Source organism: Centrocercus urophasianus, unplaced genomic scaffold (assembly GCF_019232065.1).
Source record: "Centrocercus urophasianus isolate 14NV4802_14NV808 unplaced genomic scaffold, USGS_Curo_1.0 seq_15, whole genome shotgun sequence".
NCBI classification, from domain to species: Eukaryota; Metazoa; Chordata; class Aves; order Galliformes; family Phasianidae; genus Centrocercus; species Centrocercus urophasianus.
Genome location: NW_024884697.1, coordinates 8,828,127 through 8,851,058, shown reverse-complemented (window position 1 = coordinate 8,851,058; position 22,932 = coordinate 8,828,127). Strand labels below are relative to the sequence as shown.

The 22,932-nt window shown below is 35.7% G+C and overlaps 1 protein-coding gene across 3 annotated transcripts in view; it reads right to left on the bottom strand.

Annotated features, from left to right (window-relative positions):
• Positions 1 to 22,932, bottom strand: part of CACNA2D1 (calcium voltage-gated channel auxiliary subunit alpha2delta 1) — a 355,647-nt gene that overhangs the window by 175,405 nt on the left and 157,310 nt on the right. The gene's annotated exons all lie outside the window — the stretch shown is intronic.

Here is a 22,932-nt window from a genome sequence, read left to right as displayed (position 1 = left end):
TCCTCAAAAAATTATGAATTTTCCTAAAACACTTCTACATGGCTATTTTATTACAACTTTGAATAGAGAAGATGCCAAGCATAATGCTTGTTCTCCAGTTCTGTTGTAGACAGCATCCCCAGTGCCTGCAGCATTGAGGCAGGCATCCATTCTGGAAGAAAGAAATTATACGAACGCAGTTCACATGGACTCAGTTATTTCCTGATTTTTGAGTAGGTGACTTTGAAAACTATATTACTTTACAGCTCAATAAAACTGTAAGTTTAGTTATGGTCTCTAACAGAATAGACTTCTTGTATTCACAAGGTAACGAGGCAACAAAATTCTTTATTGTGTAAGGATGACATAGGCCCAAAAATCATTTTAATATTCACATCAATTCCTAAACAAAATGAACTAGTGGTCTAAGTCACCTTTTCAGTTCAGTCAACTGTCAATTCTTGTTAATAACCAAGAGGAAAGTGACCAGAAAGTTCATGGGAGCTCAGTTGGTGGAGCTGATGCTGTCACAATCTCAGCCCCAGTACAGCAGGGCAACCACCTTGTTATCTGACTGCATGAAGACACTCCATCTCACCCGTCTAACAACTAATAGTTGACAACTTTCATAAAGCAAAAATTGACACTCTTTCCTTTTTTTTTTTTTTTTACTTGCAATCATCTTGTAAAAAAATAATGTGCTCTGCTACAAAAAAATAAGTGAACCTTCCTGTGTGTTCTACTGTCAATTCAAATGATTTTCAGCTACCAAAGCCAGTAGCATCTTACAGATACTCCCAACTAACTAGAACTACCTTCTGCAGTATCCAAACAGCACATTTACAAAAGAAAAACTGTAATATAACTCAATGCACTACACTGACACATAGTCTAACTCTCCCTTGACCAACAAATCCACTACCTCACCTACCTACAGTATTGTCATACACTAGAATAATTTTGTATGTTTCGTTTCTGTACTATATATAGTAAGTTTTGCATCCAAATTTGGTCTGTCCTGTATGAGTACAAGCTGATTAAATCATGTTTCACCAGACAGCAGCAAAGCAAAACAGGTAAATAGCAGCAGCTAACTCTACCCTCTTCCTCTGCCTGCTTTTCTACCTTAATGAAAAAATAGCTATGTTCCTTGAGTCAAAGACAATATATATATGTATATATCTTGATATCAGTTCTGTGTTTTCCCTGAAACAGATCATCTTTTCCATCAACAATTCCCATAAATGCTGTATGATTAATAGCCAGTATAATGCCTGCTAGCCAGGACTAGAAGAAATCTGTAAATTGAGTGTTCACAAGAGTAAATCATTTGATATCCCAAAGTTGTGACAAATATTGTATTTTCACATTATATTCCTGCAAGAGAATGCTCCTGTAATTCTATAACCATGTGAGTTACGTATGTAAAAACAAAGATCAGTATACTGCAGTACTCTAATTACCTAGCTCATCTTCAGCAGATAACTATCAATGCTTATGTGCAGATTACCACAGGGGCACAGATCATGTAATAACATCATTTTCAAAAAGGCAGGCTTGTTGTTGCTTTTTTCTTATTAAAGATAAATATTAGTTGATATGAAATTTGTGCATTTCAAAAGAACGAGTAATATCTTTAATAAGGGAAGAGTATTAGAAATAGAATTTAAAGGAGAAAAAGTCTTATGAAGCTAAGATTGTCTCAGAAGTTTTCATTTCTATGCAAGAAAAAATTCTACTACTATACATGGACTCTAATGACTGAGACATTCACCTTTCCACAAGGGGAGTGATTTGTTTCATGGAAAGAGTATGAAGTCAAGACTCCTGGGTCAAAAATGTGTAGATGGTGAAGCTAACTCAAATTACCTATGCCTTTTTCTGCAACAAAGAGACTAATTTTTCATGTATCTCAAAGCAGTCATGCCTGCTTGCTTTTAAGGTATGCAAATGTCAGGTCTTGTCTTCCCCATTTTGATGGAGGAGTCTCTGGAGAACACCAGAAGGGAAACAAAACAGCATGCTGACACCAGACATGTCCCATTTATCACTCTCATTACCACAAAGGTTTAATAAAGGAACACCTTTTTCAATACCATGGCCCACTGCAGTTTCCGACACATTTCTATAGCAAATACTGAAACTTAGAGGCAAAAGATACACAGAACAGATTCTAGAACAAAATAGTATATTAGGCTTCAATCATTCCTCATTCTGTGTCTTGTATGAATGCTGTAAAGGCAACAACTGTAAAAAGTTTTCTGGCCTTGAATGAAGCTGTCTTTAATATCATACTTTTAAATAGAATTGAATTGATCAGGTTAGAGAAAACCTTCAAGATCATCAAGATAGAAAGGATTACAAACCAAACATCACTAAAAAGAGGTGAAGGAACAAAACTAAAATGCAACAATATTCTGGTTTACTTCAAGGTGTGAAAGCTCAATACAGTCTGCTGGAAAACAAGGATACTTGGATTATGTTATTTCAATGATACTCAAATCTCTGAAATAATAAACAAACTGAGAAACCATGCCCAGGAATACAGAGCTGCAAACACAAACAAAATGCTGTAGCATATATTCCTATGCTTATGGAGGATGCCTGGCAGAGCTGTAGCATGGCGCTTATATATACGGGAAGAAAAGAGCTGACATTAGATTTAACCAATGCAATTGATGTGGTAAGTGATTGGAAACACTGTGATTGAACAATCATTCCTAGATGAAACAGGTATTTCTATTTTACGTTTTTCCATCAGTGAAAACTTCTTACTACCTCACTATTTTCTGAATATCAGTTTTCAAAGTCCAGTATTTTTCAGAATACTTAGATTTTAAAAAGAGAACAATTATCCCTTGAAAGACAGACACTGCTCACCAATAAGTACTGCTATTTTTTAAACAAACATTGAAGGAAATCGGGAGCTACTTGCTCCTAGGGTTTCCTTAGATCTTTCAAAGATACTCATTACCTTGAAAGCAAAACAATTTATTGTGAAATATACAGAAAGATGCAAGAATTATTTACTCCGTCAGCCTGTCATCTTTCTTTTAACTTTCACAGGGATTAAAAAAGATTATCAAAAACTACTCCCAAACCCAGCTGCCTGTCAATCTCAGAAACGACCATTTTCAAAGGTCATTTCCCTAGATTACAAACATTTCCTTCTATCTCTGAAAGACAGCCTTTGATGCAATACATAGGAAGAAAGAGACCTAAAGAATCTTTATCTGATCTGAAAAGATCAACTCCCTGAGCTTATTCATCTCCCAGCCTTTACTTCTATACGTGTCATATCTTTATCTCTTCCTAGCCAGCAAAGAACTCTTTCAGGCAATAGCCTAATCACAATTATATTCAGTACAACAAATCAATCTTGTGCGCTTCCTACTCTCCTTTAAGTATTTTGTCTTGAAAATAACATTTGACTACTCCTTGATATATTAAGTTATTAGAAAACGTGTAAGCTTCAAAATATTAGACATCAATAGCCTGACAAAGCTTTCTGAAGTACTGATGCTTTCAAGATTATTTTAATAAGAGAAATGCACGCGGAGAATACACAATATCAGGCCTAAGTAGAACTATATAGAAATTTGCAATTAACTTTAAGCCCTAACTTTTAAAGTATGATCCATGTTTTCAATTCTCCTCTTGTATAAATGAGGTAAAACACACAAGTAGTATCTACAACAGCAGTGTTAAACATGGTTTTCACATATGTATCTGAAACATAAATACTGTTCTTCTGTAGATGATTACGAACTGCACTTCATTTATAAGACAGAAGTATGGGAGGAAAAAGTCTGTCAGACTGGGATGTAGTACGTGAAGTGCCAGTGGAAAACTAGCACATTTCACTACCGCTTTAATGCAGACTCACTGAGGTTTAAAGAATTATATTTTCACCTTACTTAGCTGTTACATTCTATATTAAGCCAAGTAAGAACTCTTGTGCTCTTTAACATCTTTATCAATGACATCGATGGCAGAATTGAATGCACCCTCAGCAAGTTTGCTGATGACACCAAGCTGAGTGGTGCAGTTGACACAGTGGAAGGAAGGGATGCCATTCAGAGGGAGCTCAATAGACCTGAAAGGTGGGCCTGGGTGAATCTAATGAGGTTCAACATAGCAAAGTGCAAGGTTTTGCACTTGGGCCAGAGAAATCCCAGGCATCCATACGGACTGGAAGGAGCGGTCCTTGAGAGCAGCCCTGGAGAGAAGGACACGGGGGTCCTGATGGATGAAAAGCTTAACATGAGCCAGCAGTGTGCTCTTGTAGCTCAGAATGCAAATGGTATCCTGGGCTCCATCAAAAGAGGGGTGACTAGCAGGGACAGGGAGGTGATTGCCCCTATCTACTCTGCTCTTGTGAGGCCCCATCTGGAATACTGTGTCCTGACCTGGAGCCCTCAGTACAAAAAAGACAGCTGTTGAAGGGGGTCCAGAAGAGAGCCACAAAGATGATCAGAAGGCTGGAGCACCTCCCCTACGAAGACAGGCAGAGGGAGCTGGGCTTGTTCAGCTAGGAGAAAAGAAGGCTGTGAGGTGACCTCATTGCAGCCTTTCAGTACCTAAAGGGAGCCTATAAATAGGAGGGGAGTCAAGTCTTTGAAAGGGTTGATAACAGCAGAACAAGGGGAAATGGTTTTAGGAGAAATGGTTTTAAATTGAGGGAGGGAAGATTTAGGTTGCATGTCAGGGGGAAGTTCTTTACTATGAGAGTGGTGAGGTGCTGGAACAGGCGGCCCAGAGAAGCTGTGGAAGCCCCATCCCTGGAGGTGTTCAAGGCCAAATTGGATGGGGCCCTGGGCAGTCTGGTTTAGCATTAAATGTGGAGGTTAGTGGCCCTGCATGTGGTGGGGGTTGGAGATTCGTGATCCTTGAGGTCTGTTGTAGTAGGCGGTAATGGGGCCTTGGGATGTGACACGATAGGACCTCCCCTGCTCTGTCATTTGCTCTGTCTTTGCCTTATAAGGCGGTATCTGCTGAGGAGACTCCCGATTGGTCATGCATGCTTTAGGGGCATAGAGGAAGCATGTAAGGTATGTAAGTCGCTGTTCACTAGCAATAAACGCCATTTTGCCTCATGCCATGTTGGCGTCTGCATGATGAGATGGCCAGGCCACAGCAGGGACAGCGTGAGCCCTGAGCAGACCATAGGAACGTGGAGGAATGGGGAAAACTACTGGTGTAACAGAGGTCCCTTCCAACCCGGGCTATTCTGTGAAGAACAATTTTCTTTATCCTTAATTCAATTCTACTACCATTATTTGCATGGAGCAAATTTCATTTTTTGTTAGTAAACTTTGGTAATGAATTGGTCAAATATGAACTACTTTATTCATGAGTTTCCCATTCCTTTATTGTCTAAGAAAGCCACACATTTTGGCCCAAGGAGGAGAGGATTTCTACAAGAAATATTTCCAAATTGGAAGGTCAATAGTCCTAAAGTGCCATTGGGAGCACTAAAGATAGCAAAGACATTAATACTAAATGAATAAAATTTTTCTTCGTCTTTATTTTTGTACTCAGGAAGGGTGAGAGGAATTAATAGGATAGATTTGTAACTTTCCTGAATATATTTGGTATCTGACCTTCCTGACAAGTTAGCATTCACAGTTATTGTCAGCCCAAATCTGATCTAGATTTGACAGAGACGAAGCCTTTAGCCTTGCTAAGATGGCTCCAACAATGAAATAATGTGTAAGTACAAATTCTTACACTAAGAAGACATGGAGGAACAGACAAGACAGTAGCAATAACACAAGAAATACATCATGGTCACTTAAATAACCAACAGACTTCTTATTTAATGCAGTATCCTCTGACAGCTGCTAATGTACAACTCCCATTCTTTGCAGAGTTTTAAGTGAGAAGTAAGAAATGTAAAAAAAAAAAAAAATCCAGTTTCAGGTTTGCTTTGAATTTTTGTTTTATATATATTTACTTTTAGTCTTTAAATTACGATTGCCCAATATTATTACTCAGTACTTCATCTTTGGTGTTACCTTGCAAGCCCATCTTAGTCTAAGATATTAGGTGTGGTATCATTGAATGACTAAAGGTGTTTCTCTGCCCAAACCACTTTCAAATGTTAAGAAACATCTATCTATGTATTGTTCTTGCCCATTGTTCTTGTGACTGTTTTATACAAGTCCTTTTCTAACTGGTGCAATGAACTGTGAAATTGTGAAATAATGTTTCTTTTCAGTTTTCTACATGCAGCTACCATCCTCCAATATTTACAAATACTGACTCTTCAAGGATACAGTACAACTAACTGCTGATTTCATCTGTAGAATAGTATAGAAAATAAGACATAAATTAGAACAGCTGAATGCCCTTTGGTGCTGCAAATAACTACCTATAAGGAAGCAGCAAAATTAAAACAAAACATAAGAAATGAAAAAGAAAATTTTGTGCAAGTACCTTTATTTTCCTTAGTATTTAAATACAAGCAAGCACACCAGACAAAATTAAGAGAGAACAAGAGCATACCAATTCTTTTAGCACACGTTTACTGCATATATAATTTATGTCTAATTTAAAACATTTTTATATCTATGACAGAGAAATAACATATTGTAAAAATGAGCACACAGTAATGCAAGTGGTAATTGCATCATATTTTCTAGACTTCATCTGATTAAATGTGAGGTAAGTCATAAAGTGTTTGCATCTACACAGCATGTAACCAGCTGTATTATGCTTCAAAGTTGTTAGGCTCTCATTCATTTGCTCAAGTAATCCTCCAGCAATTGCTTGAAAACTTAGGAGCTGACAGGATTCATGTAATGTTTAACAGCCTTTTTTTTTTTTTTTTTTTTTTTTTTTGCCCCTGGAGCATCAAAGACAGAATACATTTATTCAAAAAACAGCCAAATTTCCCTTTTCTATGTCTGAATTTTATTTTATGGTGGCTGACAGTAGGTGTTTGTTTTCTGCTCATCTCCAGCATGTTTTTATTTCATGTATTTACACTGCAGAGTCATGGCCTCTCCCTTACTCTAGCATCTGTTGTGCCAAATGATCACAATCCTATCTATGGTCTGTTAATGAGAACATCTGAAGCATGTAAGGTCACAGACAAAGTGTGTTTGTAACTGATTTCACAAATTCAGCATACATGTTGTGTGATATATCTACTCCCCAGTGATTGTCTGGAGCCAGTTTTTCTTATGTCATAGGAAGGAACAAATGACTCATATTCATAAGAAGAAAGGCCACATGAGAGGTCTGCTGACATTGTAAACTTTGCCACTTTTCAAATAGATTACTGATCTAAATCTACAGATAATGTAATGCTATCAGCAAGTAACAATTTTTTAAAAAGCTGATGCTATACTCTGGACCACAGTTCAAAATAACACCTCCTATTTTATCTTCCTTTAACTCCTTACTGAAAGGGAGGCCTGATAGTGGCTAAAGTAGCCCTGAAGGAGGGCTGTAAGAAAGAAGGGGACAGGCCCCTTAACAGGGTCTCTTGTCATAAGAGAAGGGAAAATGTGTTCAGACTAAGGGAGGGGAAGATTTAAATTGGATCTAAGGAAGAAGTTTTTTTACAGGGTGGTGAGGCACTGGAACAGGTTGTTCACAAAGGTGGTGGAAGCCCTGTCCTTGGAGACATTCATGGTCAGGCTGGATGAGGTTCTGAACACCTGATCAGGCTGCAGGTGCCCTGTTCATTGCAGATGGTTGGACTGGGTGATACTTCCAAAACAAACAATTTTATGATTCTATGATTAATAACAAGCTAAATTAGGAGATTTTTTTTCATCTAGAACTGTGCTATAAAAAACACAACATTCCAGAGAACTGGACAAAACAAATCCAATCATAACAAAGGACAGAGAGCCACAAGACTGACATCCATTACTCGAACACTGAGGAAATACCATGCAACTTTAATATGCTGCAGAACATGCATACAAAATATTCCTGTTCAGCTATTACTAAGTAGCAACAATTAACTCAGGAAATTCTCATCAGACGTTCAGAAGCAGTACTTTGTTAATTCTACATTTTCCACAGGAATGGGAAAAGGGAGGGAAGGAGGAAGTTCGGTTTGCAAGCTCTGAGTACATTTCTAGGATGTGTGGAATCAGGAGATTTGAGAAGCTGTGCAATATTATGACAGCTTGGTTCTGCCAAAATGTTTCAGTAGACAAGAGGCTAAGACAGAGAAGTACAGATAAAGGCATGAGGAAAAGTGTCAGGAAAGGAGAGTAAGAAATAGCCTGTCAAATTCACCTTGACATCTAGTAGTGACATTTTGCTAGAGTGGGTTATAGAATCAGTAAAAGACTACTCTTAGCATACAATTTATCCCTCTCATTTACAGAGGTTTCAAATCCTTAGAGCTTCTTATTACATTTTCACTCTAATAATTCATATGCCTTTAATGGAAGCTACATTAGTGCTATCTTTTTAAACAAGCTTGAAGGACACATGCTGAAACCATTAGACTGAAATTGCCAACTGCTCTGACAAATCACAAATTGCATAACACCACCAGCTACAGTTCACTGCCTGCCTTAGGAAACTCTTAGGCTTCACAGCTGAGCTACAAACTTCACAGCCATGATTAGAAGATGACACATGCACTGAGTAGGCATGCCTTGTTACACTGCTTCTTCAACTGTAATATATGTATAGTTTTTAACCACACAGGGAGAAGTCAGAACTACACAATTTTAATTTAGAAATAGCCAAATTAATCCACTCCATTTCAAGTATTCTTAGAGTGCCACCTATGTAATTTTTTTCCTAAATTAAAGATGAAAATTCATCAACATAGACACAGTTCAGTTCACAGCTCCTTCAAGATATTCTTATTAGGCTCCTAGTTAGAAACAAAACTAAACAAAAAACATCAACTGCTTAAAGCATATAGATGAATCTAGCGTAACTAAAATCTGAGTACAATCCAAATGAGGACAGAGGCAACTGAAATACACAAGCAGCTGAGTAATTTCAAGTAATTTCAAGGGAAAAATCAGGAAAATGAAAACATCAAGTAAACACATCTGTACTAAAGGCAAGAACACACTGATACAGTTTTCCATCACTTATAAGGAAAACACCAATGAAGCCAGTTATGTTTAAGCACAGGTTGAAACTGCAGTTGCATTTTGCCTCATCGCTTTATAATTGAACCCAAAAGCAGATTTAACAGAATGTTGTTGTATACAAAGTGAGTATGAGCATAATCAAGACTTCATTCAAATAACTTTTTTTTTTTTTTTTTTCCCCCTGTTGTTTTAGAATTGGAGCATTCTACTAGTTAATGCAATTCATAGAGGTAGAGTGCAACCATTTGAAGATGTGTAGTGAGTTCTGGAATTACTCAAACTTTGTGTGTTGCAGAACACATATAGATGTAATGATTCTAAAAGAAAATCAGAAAGCTGGCAGTGCAGAATGGGGATAATACAGGAACAGCTGAAGAGACCAGTCAGCAGTCTCTTTTTTGGCTACATAATCAGAAACAGCTTTAAATTCTCTCAGAATTGTGTAAGTATTGACATTAAAAAAGAACAAAATATTATTATTTCAACAAATAAGAGTGAACATTACCACTACTTCCTCTGCAGAACAGGAGGAAATTATTTTATTTAAGACACATTCATAACCAAAAACAGTATGATAAGGTGATAAGGTCCAAAGTAATCAATGATTTGTAATAAAAATGACATAGTGCTGAAGTCCTCATTAGGATTTACAGAAATAGTATATACACAGCCTCATTTAAAATAAAATGAAGAATTTAAATGGTGAAACCATAAAGTAAAGAAAACAAAAATATATTATCCTGGATTCCCAGACGTATAAACTAGCATAAGTCTGAATTCACCTGATTAACACTACGTTCAGAAGAATGAAACTACTTTAAAAACAACATCAAAAAACAGCTGAATAACAAATGGCTTTAACAAGGCAGGATGATGCATTAACGTATTTGCAATTCAAGGAAAAAATGAAGCGGGTGGCAAGAGCTGAATAATCAACTGATCTGATCAACAGTCAATGAGTAAAAGCCAAGGAAATATGTTACTGCTGGCAACAGCAGAAACAAATTGTACATAAAAACTGCATGCAATTTTAAGGCAATATTTCCATAATGGAAATAATTCTAGACAAAATAACAAGTGCTTAAACAGAGTCTTGTAGAAAACTCAGGAAACTGTGGAAAGGAATATGATCTTCTATGGACAAATCCCGTTTTTTAATTTTTCTTTTTCTAGAAGCAATATACTTGTTATAATGAAGATGCTGGAAAGAGGCCAAAACCTCAACTGGTTTTGTATCTAGATTTGCACTGGGGTGTCATCATTGTTGAAAAACAGATCTCTCAAAGCAGTCTCCAAAAGCGGCTCTAAAGGGATTGTAAGAAAATAATGTTTAGCTATAAGATCTATTAATGTGCAAATCCTGTATTGTCAACTTTCCTTCTTAAAATTAACTTGCAAGCAGCCAGATGGTACAACCAATAGCTATTGCAGTGAGGCATTATTACTGGGCCTAAAAATTATTATTTTCCCCTGTATCCTTTTTTAAAAAGCATAAGAAGTTACCACATAGATTTAAAATTCATCATTTGTAAAGCAAGTTGAAGAAAGACAAATAGATTTAGGACATCACTAAGATTCCTCAGTCCATCTGTCCGAAGTCCATATAATGCTTTATGTGCTCCTGGTAGCATAGTGAGGAGTAACTAGCCATGAAGACCACTTGAGTCTTCAGAAATAAAGATTTGAAAATTGGCTTTATCCTCACCCTCTAATGATTTTAATAATAAAAATCTCAGTACTCTTCTTACGCTCTTAAGTTATTACTTAATATACACTGTGCTCTGCGGCTCCAAATGCACAGGATTCCTTGGAGTTTCTTTCTTTTGCTGAACTCTTTATTACTTACTTCCAGACTCTAACTTGCAACCAGCTCTTCCAATTACAACATCACTTTTCTTGGTCAAATAACAAAAACTGATCATTCGACAGTTTTTGTCAGTAGTGACCTTCCAAACTTATTTGAAGTATTTTTCCTGAATGGATTCTACAACTCCATTGCCTGATGGCTCTTCATTTTTCTTCACTATCTGTAATAGGCAACAAAAGCTGTCCCAATTCAGGGAATTTCATTTGTTCTATTGTCAATTAACGCAAACTTCTAACAAATTGGTTGTTGTATTGTACTGGTGGCCACCTCTAATATAAAATATCTTCTGGCAGAGGTGGCCTCTCCGGACTGGCTCCAATTTGGGTGCCTAAGCAGTGACCACTGCATTTGTTGCTGAGCCATCTGGAACTGGCTGCAAGCACCTCACCTAACAAAACAGCAACACAGCTTCTTCTCTTTCCTTCTCTTTCTCTGTGCTGCTTCTCTCCCTCTTTCTGTTCTACCCATACAATTCCCTACCAATCTGAATAACCACTTTCAGATTTAATGACCCATAAATCTGTCACCCTTATGAGAAACTGCTTTTTCTGCCCAAACAACTACTTTATCCTTTCATCTAATCTTAAATAATAATAACAATACATAAGTTGATATAAATAAATAAATCATGACCCAAGTCATCTTTATTATTACAGTGCTTCTTTTAAACTTTCCCAAATATGTCTAAAAATAGGTATTGCACTCTCAGCCTCCTCTTTAATGGACTGGTTTCAATTTTACTTCTAAGCGCTGCCATGTGATACTTTTAAAAACAATTCATGCTTTTTATTGATTTAATTCCTCTCCTAGACAGGTCTATTTACTATTTTCTTATTCTCCAGCAGAAAACTTTCAGATTCTAAGGTAAGTACAGCCTAAAAATGAAAAGTAGTTGAACAGCAAATGTTTAAAAAGGTGCCCTCTACCTCAGTCTGTTTAGACTCTGTAATATCCTTCCTTGTTCTTTGAACATGTAAGAAACTCAGCTCTTTTACACTCCCAATCAGTTCTCTACCATCAAATAATAGTGTTGTCATAATATGGCTGGAAGATGGTAAAGCAACAGTTCCTGGACCTATAAGAAGAAAGTTTTCAGTGGATGTGAGGAATTCTTATCCAGATAGGTTCAGATTCACCTAAGATATATAGGTATTAAGTATATCCACGCAGCAGTCTAGTAAAAGATCTGAATTAGTATACTAGCATTTCAGCAAACGTATATATGTATCAAGATCTATAAGAAGATCCATAAGAACTTTTCCCTCAGGATGAAATGCTCACACTACTGAAGTTCATGTGTGGACTTCCATTATCTTCCCTGAGATTTCACTTTTGCTGCCTCAGGCATTGCGTGTGAGAAATCTATAACTGGAGCTATTCTTCTGCTTGATTCAGTGATGATCAATAGTCATGCATTGCCTCAGCCATTATCTCTCTTCAGCATCTCTTGTCATGTCTATGTCATATGTCATATAAAACATTGATTCTTTCCTTTTATGCATTCTTGTGATAATAAAGAAAATACAACTTGGTTCAGGGATACCATTAACGTCTTAAGCAAGAGCTGGTTCATATTTCTGCACTCGGTAAGATCTTAAAAAATGGACATGTAAGTGAAGAAGAGTAGTTTTTTTCCAGTTCAAAACTCACAGCTTAAAGACTAATGTTGCGTAATGTCAGGGCTACAAAAGTACATTAAATCCATTCACAACCATTCTGAATATACTCTTCTGTTAAGAGTATTTCACGTATAAAGGAAAATAAAGCGGAGAGGTAAAATAATTTTGACCAAAGTCACACTGTATGTGAGGGGCTCATATGGCCTAAATCCATCTGATTTATCCTTTGGGCGAATCCATCCAGTTTTTCCTCCCAGTTATTTCCCCTCTTTCTGTGATTCTGCATATGACCTATAGTCATGCTTAAAATCTATTTGATCGATGGCACTAGTGAGTAATGGTAGTGTATAAAATAAGCGCTCAAATCGACTTTCAAATAATAATTTCTTTACAATTAAAAATAAAATAAAATAGAGAGACTTTGCTAGTGCTACTCTCACAAGTGACACATTTAAGGGCTTCTACAAGCAGTTTGGATTTATCAATGATGACTTCCACCTAAAGGTGTTTAATTAGGATGCCTCACACTTTTCAGTGCATGAAAATCTAATTGCCACCTTCTAGCTCAAAGAACACAATCAAAAAGCATTATCCCATCTCAAAATTTCTTAAGTATGTTCCTCACATCACTTGCACTTCTAGTGTTATTTCTTTTTTTTTTTTTCAGTCTTCCACACTTTTCTACTGTAAAAAAAATATATATATTGAACTATACCAATATGTTTAGCACCTCCCAGTAAGTATGTTTTCTTTTACTACAACTAGACAGTTACAGAACATTAGCATCTGAATCAAACTGAGAACAGCAGGAAAAAAAAAATACAGCAAAGCTAAGAAATAATAAAAAACAAATAAACAGAGTTACAGAGTTAAACCAGATAGATGTGTCAACAGTATCACAGTGCAAGTGTATCTATGTATGTAAAAGCAAAAGATGGTAGTACCTTGGCAGACAGGAGATTTTTTATAGCTAAATGTGACCACAATTGACCTGAGCTGCACTTAAGAAAGCCTCATAGATCCTGCCCACAGGGAAGAGTGTCTTCTACATTTCTGTTAAACTGGCATGATGCATTGCAGAGACAATATTCAGAAGTCAAACTGAACCTTAAATAAAGAGATCTGAGCTGAAATCTGAAGGAGCTGGGCAGATTGTTAAAAGTTTGGAATCTTTGTGAAATCTACAGAATGCTCCTTTTCAGATATATCTTTATCTATCTATCTGTCTATCTATTCATCCATCAATCTATATCTGTGTGTGCGTGTGTACATGTATTTAATTTCATTCAGCTTAGAAACACTGGAAAAAAGGATAAATTAATTTATGTAAATGGAAAGGCAGGCTCATCAGGACAGCATCTGGTTATTCTGCTCAAGACCAACTTCTACATCTAGATATGCATATTGCATAAGTATGGATTGAAAGCACAGCTTCATCTTTTACATCACTATAATGCTATAATGGAATGGAAAGCACCACGACAATAGCATGAGGGCTAAGTCTTTGGCTGCAGCAAATGAGAATGAGGTGAGAGGAGAGAAGGGGAGGGGAGAAGGGGAGGGGAGGGGAGGGGAGGGGAGAGGAGAGGGAAAGGGAACTCTAAGAAATATCAAGGAATCTGGCTTCTTTTGCTTTTTTTTTTTATTATTATTTTTTTATTATTATTATTTTTCCCTACTTTTACTATTTTTCCCTTTGGAACTGGAAATATTAGCAGGTACAGATGGCACATCAGCATAACAAATAAGAAATGATATGAAAATGTAGCAGCCCCCGACTTGGCTTCTGGATACACACATATGCCTTCCTGTTAACTCATTGTATCAGCAAATCCACTGGCATTCAGACACAATCTACCCACATGATAGCATGCATCTAACCTCTTAAATGCCCAAAAGGTGCAAAATAAAGTGAAGAAATCAACCAACTTTGCCATCTCATAATTTTTTGTAATTATAATTCAAAGAGAAGCTACATAAATGCAAAGCTACTTGCTGATTCCTTCAAGTACACTGCTTTTATCAAACAAATACATAGAGGGTGCTGACATAAGCATTCAGATCACAACTTTGATTAATAATTTAACAAGAAACAAAGGCAAAAAAATGTCACTGATGTTCTGGGTGATTTTTGAATAAAAATGCTGTAGAAGGAAGATTTACTTTGTGCTTGAGTTTTACAGATGCAATATGCTTACTAAACAGAAAAACATAGCAGTGTATCATACATTTGACATAATATGTCAAATTGTTCACACTAAACACTCATATTTGCATAATTCAGAGCTGTATCCTGAAATGTGCCCATTTTATTAGATTTCTATCTGAAATCTTTTTCATCATCTTTTGCTCTGAGTACTTCCTCAAGCAAAAAAAAAAAAAAAAAAAAAAAAAGCATACTATGTAATTAAACATAACATATGTATATTCTTTTTAACATACCATGATTTGAGGCCCAAACATCTAATCGAGACACATGATTGTTTACAGTGTTGTAATGAGCTTGCATTTCTGTTTTGTTCTGTTTTGGTTTGTTTTGCTGGTAGGTTGCCCAGCTGATTATTTTGTATCTCAAAAAAAAAAAAAAAAAAAAAAAAAAAAAAAGTGCTTTTTGCCTCAAGGAAACAGAAAGAAAAAAAAAGCACAATACAATTTTCAAAAGTAAACCCAATGCATTTAAATGAAAAAGATTAGAAAGTAATCTCCATTTTCTGTGAAATTATCAAGAACTTTTTAATAATTTCAAACAGCATTAGCCTAAATTTACTAAACTAATTCTCATGAAGACCAAAAGTTTCCTAAGTAAAAACATATCTTAAAGATGAACTACATGAAACTGTACTTTGGATGAAAAGGAAAGAATTTCATTGAATGAAGCAGAGAGGTGGATTTGACCCAGACACCTCTGCATATTAAGAAGGTCATATCTCATTCTTTTTTCTACTTTTCATTTCTGCAGTGACAGTAATACCAAAGGAAGCCCTCTACATCTAACATTACAAAGTATTGCCCAGAATAGGAGGAAAGTATTTATCTTCTTTACCTCTTATTTCAAATGTGACTCATATTTGCTCATATGATTTGCTCATATTTGACAAAAATATTCAGATGTAGGCACAATTCTATCTGCGAAGCACTGATGCAAATCACAGAAGAGGAAAGGAGAAGACATTTGTATGCAACATTAAGATACAATTTTATTAGCCTTCTCATGCAATCTCATATTTGACATTGTTCAATGTGTAGGGAATGTCTAATTCCAGATGTCTGAAGATTTTTTTTCTCAATATGTAAGGAGTCAAAAATCTTGATGTAGCTATAAGAAGGCATTATACAACTTTGACAATCTTAGCTATAAATGGTTACAGTCGACTCACTTTAGAATCCTCTGACCATCACTCTAATCTGTAATAGTAGACTATGGACTACACATAAAATTACCTATACAATAAAGTCACAAAAGAAAATGACATAATGCTCTTAGAAGCAAATTGTGATCTTCTGAAGGTTTTCTACTTTGCAATCAGTGGAATCAATTTAAGTAGTCTATAAATGTCTTTACATCAGTTAAAGAAAAGCGTGGGTTTTGTTTATTCAGTTATTTAATTTCATTTGTTTCCTTGAATTTCTAGTCAATCTGGAACAGTAAATATTTTGAAACACAATTTTGCCTATAATTAAATGCTTCACAGCATGCAAATAAAAGTCTTGTTAAATTGAATGTTTTCCTGGGCTGACAGATTGAAAACAATTTTATTTCAGTGCATGGACATCTTTTCACACAAATCAACTCACCTATCTCATGCACAACTAGAAAGGAATTTACAATGCACAGACATACGTACTTATTTTTATTCTTAACCCATTTGCCGTAGTTAAAGAACTAAATAGCAAATCTTTAAATCTTTAATTTAAATTTTAGTATTATTTCCCATCTTAGCATAAGCCTAGACAAGTTTCCAAATCAAAATATTTTCCGATTTGGATTAGGAGGTTCTATTACTTAATAATATTTGAAATGTTTTCAGAGATTGTTTCTAAGCACACGTGATTGTGTCAGAGAAATACTTCCTTCTAAGCAATCAAGTTGTCGGATTTGTTTTAAATAAGATCTACACAATACTACCAAAATCTGTTCATTCTTAACACAGATTTTGGTTTCTTTGCTTTTGTTGCTCATGGGAACACCACTGATTGGATATCATGAATCCTAAGCAAATTCTGTTACTGATGCAAAACCTATGTAAATGGCATGGAGGAGGAAGGAAAGTAAATCTAAAAAGCTGTAGCAACACAACGGTTGTGTCATATCTGCTCCTAATACCCACTTCTAATCCAGGTAAATTCTAAAATCAGTGGGATTTATTAGACCTATACTGCAGGTACAGGCAACTGAATCCTGGTCCAAACATTTTATACACTGTAAGTTTGAGATTTCACAGAAAAACAAAAAGAGGAAGAAGTGTGAGCACAGAGGAAGCTCTGCACGTTAACTTTTCCCACTGCCTTGAAACACAGGAGATCTGTCCCCTGAATGCTGGATCTTTAAAGAGACTCACCTGAGGAAAACTGCATGAGAAGAGAAGCCCATAAATTTAGCTACTGCAGAGCCATTCCTCCCTCTATGTAATTACGGCCCAAGGGAAAAAAAAGAAAAAAAAAAAGATTGTTCTTTCCTATGGGCATACTGTCTTCAAGAAAAGATACGCTCTTTCTTGAGACAAAGCAATCAAAATTATAGACTGAAAATAAAATATTCTCAAATAGAGTAATCTTACTGATGTTAAATGTGAAATACTGAATTACTCTTCTAGGGGCAAGTCCGCATCATCTAAAAGTTTAGTGTAAAGTACAAACTGTATGGAAACTTCAATACAAAATCTAATCTATACTGCTGCTCCCTTGTCAACAGCAATATTATATTCTAGTTTAGAACTCTATCATCTCTAGGCATATAAGGATTTCAAGATGGTCACAGATTCAATAACTCTTCTGTGCTCGTGTTTACAGTGATGTTTTTATCTCAGACGATATATGTGCGCTAACAAAGTTATGTCTGAGAGATTAACAAGTCTTCAAAATACTCAGATTTAGCATTTAAAACTAGTATTATGGTCATCTTACAAACAAATAAATACTTCTATAAATATTCAAAGCATTCCTTACCAGTGTATGTTAGCAAACAGATCTGTGCAGTAAAGTATCCAATTATTTGCTCCTACAGCAAGTGCTCAACTTCATTATCAGTCATGGGACCCATTTCTGTGTACGTATGTCAGAATACACTGTAGAATTGGAGTGTAGCAATACAAGACAAACTTTTTATGCAGATGAAGCCTCTGCATACCAGAACAGAATAGAAATCCCTAAAGAATAAGAATTCAAACAGTATCATAGCACATACTGAATTGTATTTTAGATAATAGCCCAAACTGAGCTGAATTGATTTTCTGCAGTTATTTAAATCTCATTACATATGCCCTATTTAATTTCCTCTCCACTTAAATTGATATGAAACATAAAAAATTCCGTAAATAATTTAGTATGAAAAGCATACATGCTAATTAAAGGCTAAAACTTGAAACTCAAACATATTATAAACAGTTCTTTTCCTTTTAAGAAATAGATGACTTATTCTTTTTTCAATTCTGAAGCTGTCTTTTGAAGAGGCAGAGTTTTTGTAGTATTTTTATACCAGAAAGAAAAGTGCTTACAAACCCTTCAGGTTTCATTTGCTTTGATTTTATGTTACTGGTAAAGATTTGGATTTTTTAATGCTGTTTAAATTATAATGAAATTAACAAAACTTAAATGTTGTATTCTTAACCATGCAGAGTTATTTTCCATAATTACAAATTAATATAAAAGTCATCATCATTATTAATTGTTTACTTGAATTATACCTTGAGCACTTAAATGCCACATTTCAGGACATTACTGAGGTCAGATTTGCTGGCAGATATCAGTGAGAGGGATGGAGGGGGCAGGACAAAGAGGGTGCATTAATGCAGCAGCACTTCCCAACAGCACATCCATATGCCTCAGACATATAGAAGTCAATAATTAAAAAGAAAAAAATCCTCAGCTTGAACCCATGAATTGCACTGCTGTATACTTCACTTTTATGCCCAGTAGATCTTGAAACAGATATTTGTACAGCAAGAGCTGAAGCTTTTTCTTGGTCTTCAACAATTTTCAAGTAAAGATCTTCTGGAAAACATAATAAATCTAAGTACCATCCAATTAGCATCTTACACTCATCTCTATCTATTTTCAAAATTATAAGAAGTATCGAAGCGAGTAACATCTGGATCTTGAGTAATATGATCTTACGTTAGGCTGAAACCACACAATCTTCAATTCTGTTTCCCATTTTTTTCTTCTAATTTCAAAGCTTCCTTTTTATCCCTCAGTAGAATTGTTTGCAAATGCACATTAAAACACATACTGTTCACATTCTTATTTTGTGCCACATATGGATATTCAAGTAATCAGTACATAGTTTCAAACATTTTCAGTTATATTCCAACTCCTTGTATTCTTATTCTTTATTTGCTCAGTCATGAAATGTATTAATGAAAATCTCTTTTTGATATATGAAAAATTTGTTCCAGTTTCTGGTTTCTCTGATTATTATTTCCAGAAAACAAGAAAATGCTTAAGTAACATTATTCCAAATATCATTATTCCTACTTAGCTTCCTCATTACAGAGAGTATCTGGAGACAAAAGCTCTTCTTGAACCCTTATAGTCTATTATCCAAACTATTTTCTGACTCTTTCTCTCACATGAATACACAGAAACTCATGTCTATAATCATCTAACTTATAAATCCAAATTGTACAGACTTTGGCAACACTATGACTTTATATTGTCAGTTTCAGCCTTAGATCAGAAATGTGAGAAGAGACACCTACCATTTTTTTATTTAGAGAAAGGTTGCTTTGTAGCTTAATTAAAGCAGTTTGTGACAGTTCAGAAGATGAGAATTTGCTTCTCCTGCAAGGTCTGACAGCATCCTCAGCTTGAATGTGATAATGCAACTAACGTAAGAAATTGTGTGATATTAAACCTTAGCCCTCAGCTTTGTAAAATTCAGCCTTTAATGGCCTTATCTTTTCTTTATATCCACCAATTTATTGCATAGAAATACAGGATTGCCAACTTAGCAACAGATTTTTTAACAAAAATTTTGACAATACATAGATATATAATGGCTTCTCTGAAAGTAATGCCTCCTATTTTATGATGTTGGCCCACAACACCAAATGAGATGTTGGTGAGATGGCAGTAGAGGTAGAACAACTGATATTCATTAACACCTGCTGAACATTTATGGAAACCAAACAGAGGATGTGAGCACAGCGAGGTAACGAGTGGTGCATTTCAGCAATGGTTACATGGTCTCTTCTTCTGGGTAACTAGGGTCAGGATTAGAGGGAATGGCCTCAAATTGTGTCATGTTGGATGTCAGGGAATACTTCCCAGAGAGAGTTGTCAGGCACTCTCAGGAATGGGCTGCTCAAGGAGGTAGTGGAGTCACTGTCCCTGGAGGTGTTTAAGAAATGTTTAGGTGTTGCACTGAGGGATATAGTTTAGTGTATCGTTCAGCGGGAAATACTGTTGCTATGTGGATGGTTGGACTGAATGATCTCAGGCACCTTTTCCAACCTTGGCGACTCCATCATTCCATGCTTACATAACTCTATGACAGTGACAGTGGGCCATTTTCACTGGTTAAGATTTTTGTGAGTGTGGCATGCAGACTCTTGTCTATCACTGGTGAAAATGCATAGCTAATGGTGGTGACTGTTGAAAAAATAGTGTTTCGTAGCTGACAATTTGCTCTGTCAAACAGTGCTGTTGTGTTCTTTGTGTCTGCTGTAGTTTCCCAGGAAATAAATAGGAGGCATTGATTTCAGAGCAACCAATGTACCATCAAATGAGTGTGTATATATATTTAAATATACTTTTAAAGAATGCCTACAGTAAGCTTAGCATCTTGCATCAAACACCAAGAGAATTATTTTCACATGATAACCTTATTTACTTCAGATTTAAACAAAGTATCTGCATCTGTTCATTAGGAATTCAGGTATAATCCAAGCAGGTCAGATTTTTTTCAATGATTTTTTTTTGTGCGTGTGTCTTGGTTTAGGTGGTTTGTTGTGTTTGTTGTTGTTTTTCTGTTTTTTGTTTTTAATTTAAAAACAACATCTTTTTTTTTTTTTTTTTCTGAATGGTGAACTTTAAATAAAAGTTTATCATTCTTGTCAAGAAACAGTTCCTTAGATACTTAAAATAAGAATTGGTTCAAATAAGAATTATAGAAAGAAAAATGAAAAGAAAAAAAAAAAAAGATAAAAAAAAAAAAAGAAGAAAAAGAAAAAGAAAAAAGAAGGAGAAGGGAAGAAAAATAAAATGGAAAAAAAAAAAAAAGGAAAAAGAAAATAAGGGAAGTAAGTACAATGTAAGATGAAGTTAGTGTGGGTCAGGCTTATCCTCTAAATCAAAGAAAGCAAGAACTCAGATTCCTTAAAATTTCTATTAAGAGGACAATGGAAAAGACTTCCTAAGACTCATTATGTGCAAAAAAAAATAAGGAAAAAGTAGTAAGTATGTGTATGATAGCAAGACTTAGATCTGAAATGGGTTTTTCATCTTGGTCAGGCTAAATAACGCAATGTATTTTACATAGATTCTTGTATCACATCCTTCAGAGTAATGTAGTCAAAAGCTGTTTCTTCCCTCTGGCATGTATTACAGAAAAAATAGGAACCTCCATTCACCCTACTTTACATTAAATGAGAAGAGACATTTTTCACTAGTTTGTATGCAAAGAGTGTGTTTGCCTAAAATGTTAATCCCTCCAAGTGTGGCTAAGAATATTTTAAGGATAGACTCTGGTGGCAATAGTGTCAGTTACTCCCAACTGTCCAAAAAGAATGCTGCAAATTTACTATCATACAGAATACTCAATTAATTGTACTCCTTTCTCTTTGTCTTCTCCTACTGCTAGTTGACATACAGAAACAACGGGAAAACAAGCAAACAGTTTTTCTGCTTTATCCGTTCTCAAAATGTTCTTGATTTTTCCCCCCCCAAATTCTGTGCTCACTTTGAACTTGCTGGCTGCTAAGGGATGATGCTTGCAAGCACTCTTTCTTTCTTTCCAGAAACAACAAATGGAAATAATGCTACACATCAACCCTTTTTGGCATTATCAATCCCCATAACTCAGGTAACTAAAGATCTTTTTCTCCTGTCCTCTTTCAAGAGTCAATCTGAGAGCCATACCAAGTGCTTAAACACCTGGCAAAACCTAGTGAAGTATGAATGGTGGAGGCATCACCAGAACTAAATTTTACTGCATCACTAACACACTTTGTCTTGGCACAGACATAATGAATGAGAGTTTGCTCATTCCCTGGCCTTCCACACTTGTTTAAGAAAATAATTGGTAGGAAGTTGTCAGTCTGCGATACACTGCAATTCTAGCCAGTCCTAAACTGTCAGCACAAGAAAGCAAAAGTCTATCTTCCTTACTCTCTGCCCCTGCATAGCGTCATGAGCACTAGGAATTAGCCTTGCTTTAAATGCCAGACGGCACACAGACACACATGGCTGTCAGTAGAAATATATTCAAATGCTGTTGATTTTTTGCACAAGGTTCTCTTTTTGTAACATGCATGGATGGAGAAAGCAGACAGATTTAAAGTGAGATTAAATTCTAATAAATACACTATAATTGATTACTAGTGATGTTTTTGTTTATCAGGAAAGCAAATGAAGATAAAAATCATAATGAATCTTCATCTCCTCCTGCATATGGTTTCTTTGTAGAAAAGCATCCAGTGAAAATGAAAATGAGAGATGGAAGCTGCTCAACAATGCTGAAGGCATGATCTCTTGCTTCTTTTTATTCAGTGAAAGCTGTCAAAAATCCACATCCTCTGAGGTACTTGCATTTAGCACAGGGGCTTGTCGATTATTTATCGCAGAGAGCTCTGTCAGAGTAGGATTAAGATGTCCTAAAATTCCCAAGAGGATAATTCATCATAACACAATATAGCGTGCAAATAATAGACATCCACAAAAGCCTCTGTTGACATGATGGCAGTGAATGATAGGTGAATTGAGGTCACAGAGTTGATGTGAAGACATTGGACACTGTATATTGAGGCTGTCAGTCAAGCCATTAGAAAAGGGAAAGTACATGAATACAAAATAGCAAATGGACTGGCTTTTGTTTCCTTATTCCTATCAGTTTGAAGCAGATAGGCACTAGAGCTCTGTGTGCTGGTGTATTTTTTAGAATGGCTGTTACTTCTCCCAGTCAAAGACAATATCCTGTAAGGGTACCAGTTATGGATAAATAAGGCCAAGT